The 3,213-nt window shown below is 45.8% G+C and overlaps 1 non-coding gene across 1 annotated transcript; it reads left to right on the forward strand.

The window, feature by feature from the left end:
- Positions 1 to 1,219: 1,219 nt before the first annotated feature.
- LOC146447520 (small subunit ribosomal RNA) lies at positions 1,220 to 3,020 on the forward strand. The gene has a single exon (XR_014861802.1). It is a non-coding gene; the product is annotated as a small subunit ribosomal RNA (ribosomal RNA).
- Positions 3,021 to 3,213: the final 193 nt, after the last annotated feature.

Below are 3,213 nucleotides of genomic sequence, written 5' to 3' on the forward strand. Positions count from 1 at the left end.
TAGAACTGCCCCTGAGGGAGGTAGGGTTAGGGTTAGCGTTAGGGTTAACGTTGGGGTTAGGATTGAAGACAGAAGATTGGTGATGTCAGGAGGACCTTCTTAAAACAAACAGAAATACACTTATTAGGGGACTAGGGCCAGTGGACTCAGAAATGTCTTTCGTAGCAGTCTCCTATAAGAGTATTTTTCTCTGATTTAGGTGACTCCTCCTCACACCACCATTTTTCTTAGTCGAAAGACCTCTTCACAGCACGACTTTCCTGATGGATTTCTATGTAACTGCTCGTGCTGAGAGGTGTGTCGAAAGTTGATCATGTTCCCGTAAAATCTGAGGTCTCCACTGTCTAGCGAGGTACTTACAGTGAATATAGTGAATTTTTCAAAAATTGGAGAATTCTGACTTTTGCGATGAATTTTAATGTAATTGGTCGTGCTGAGAGGCGTGTTAAAATTTGAACATGTTCCCGTAAAATCTGAGGTGAGAATTAGTGAGGTACTTACAGTGCGTATAGTGACAAATCTTTAAAAGCGTGAAATTATGGGATGTTGTGGCTTCAATGGGTTTTTAAGATGTCACCAGTCATTTGGCATGACTTACAAACGATTTGGCTGGTTGTGGGTTCGATTTTCAAAATTTCATTTTTTTCGCGTTTTTATTTTCTGTCTACCATATCATGCAGTCTCCTTATTAGCGTTTGGGGGTTATAGTGTGGGCAGGTTGGTCGCAAAGGTTCCGAGAGGAGCTGGCTAGTAAACCCTGTCCCTTATGTTCCACGGCGGCAAGGCGGAGAAATAGAGGGCAGAATTGACTAACGGGCAAGGAAAGTTGGGCTTGTAGCTTTCCTTTCGAAGGAGGGAAAAGATGATGCCCGAAAGCATTGTCACTGTAGTGGCAGGCAGAGTGTAGATGGAAGTTGTGTACGCTAGCCTTTGGCTAATGATAGAGACAAAAGAGCAGGAGGATATTTTCCTTCGCAGAAGCACTTTTCTTGCCTTCCTTCAGCTCGCTTGGCGAGTCTGACAGGTATGCCTGAACTGTGCACGGGTCCAGTTGTGAGAAAGACGTGGCAAACAAGACGGGGTTTCCCTTGACCGAGGGACCGTGTGGTCCGTTTGGCTCATGGGTTCCCCCCGTGGAGGCAAAATCTAAGAAAGCTTGCTCTCCCTCTGCGGAGGGGGGCCGCTTAGCAAGGAACTTCTGTTCCCTGCGGTGGATAGTTACCTGGTTGATCCTGCCAGTAGTCATATGCTTGTCTCAAAGATTAAGCCATGCATGTCTAAGTATAAGCACTTGTACTGTGAAACTGCGAATGGCTCATTAAATCAGTTATCGTTTATTTGATTGTACCATTACTACTTGGATAACCGTAGTAATTCTAGAGCTAATACATGCGAAAAGTCCCGACTTCTGGAAGGGATGTATTTATTAGATTAAAAACCAATGCGGGTTCTGCCCGGTCATTTGGTGATTCATAGTAACTGATCGAATCGCACGGCCTTGCGCTGGCGATGTTTCATTCAAATTTCTGCCCTATCAACTGTCGATGGTAAGGTAGTGGCTTACCATGGTTGCAACGGGTGACGGAGAATTAGGGTTCGATTCCGGAGAGGGAGCCTGAGAAACGGCTACCACATCCAAGGAAGGCAGCAGGCGCGCAAATTACCCAATCCTGACTCAGGGAGGTAGTGACAAGAAATAACAATACAGGGCTTTTACAAGTCTTGTAATTGGAATGAGTACAACTTAAATCCTTTAACGAGGATCCATTGGAGGACAAGTCTGGTGCCAGCACCCGCGGTAATTCCAGCTCCAATAGCGTATATTAAAGTTGTTGCAGTTAAAAAGCTCGTAGTTGGATTTCGGGATGGCTCGGCCGGTCTGCCGCAAGGTATGTTACCTGGCCGGGCTGTTCTTCCTCGCAAAGACTGGGTGTGCTCTTAACTGAGTGTGCTCAGGATCTGCGACGTTTACTTTGAAAAAATTAGAGTGTTCAAAGCAAGCCAGCGCTTGAATACGTAAGCATGGAATAATGGAATAGGACTTTGGTTCTATTTTGTTGGTTTCTGGAACCGAAGTAATGATTAAGAGAGACAATTGGGGGCATTCGTATTTCGTTGTCAGAGGTGAAATTCTTGGATTTACGAAAGACGAACTACTGCGAAAGCATTTGCCAAGAGTGTTTTCATTAATCAAGAACGAAAGTTAGAGGATCGAAGACGATCAGATACCGTCCTAGTTCTAACCATAAACGATGCCAACTAGGGATCAGAGGGTGTTATTGGATGACCCCTTTGGCACCTTATGGGAAACCAAAGTTTTTGGGTTCCGGGGGAAGTATGGTTGCAAAGCTGAAACTTAAAGGAATTGACGGAAGGGCACCACCAGGAGTGGAGCCTGCGGCTTAATTTGACTCAACACGGGGAAACTCACCAGGTCCAGACATAGTGAGGATTGACAGATTGAGAGCTCTTTCTTGATTCTATGGGTGGTGGTGCATGGCCGTTCTTAGTTGGTGGAGTGATTTGTCTGGTTAATTCCGTTAACGAACGAGACCTTAACCTGCTAAATAGTTACGCGAATCCCGATTCGCGGTTAACTTCTTAGAGGGACTGTTGGTATGCAACCAAAGTCAGGAAGGCAATAACAGGTCTGTGATGCCCTTAGATGTTCTGGGCCGCACGCGCGCTACACTGACGATGTCAAAGAGTATCTCCTTCACCGAGAGGTGTGGGTAATCTTCTAAACATCGTCGTGCTGGGGATAGATCATTGCAATTATTGATCTTGAACGAGGAATTCCTAGTAAGCGCGAGTCATCAGCTCGCGTTGATTACGTCCCTGCCCTTTGTACACACCGCCCGTCGCTACTACCGATTGAATGGTTTAGTGAGGCCTCCTGACTGGCGCCGATACTCTGGCAACAGAGCGCCGGATGCCGGAAAGTTGGTCAAACTTGATCATTTAGAGGAAGTAAAAGTCGTAACAAGGTTTCCGTAGGTGAACCTGCGGAAGGATCATTACCGATGAAACAATCCAAAACGAGTCTTTGAGACTTGTTTACCGTGTGAACTGTACGCAATCTTTTAGGGGTCGGTCTCTGTGCCGTTAAATGGTCGTCCGTCGCTTGGCGTGCGTTCGGTCAGCCCCGACTTTATGTTTTTACAAACTTTGTTTATTCAGTCTGAGAACCAATAGTGTTGGAAAACAAAAAAG

This window comes from Pavona decussata, unplaced genomic scaffold, assembly GCF_977016875.1.
Source record: "Pavona decussata unplaced genomic scaffold, jaPavDecu1.1 SCAFFOLD_2113, whole genome shotgun sequence".
NCBI lineage: Eukaryota > Metazoa > Cnidaria > Anthozoa > Scleractinia > Agariciidae > Pavona > Pavona decussata.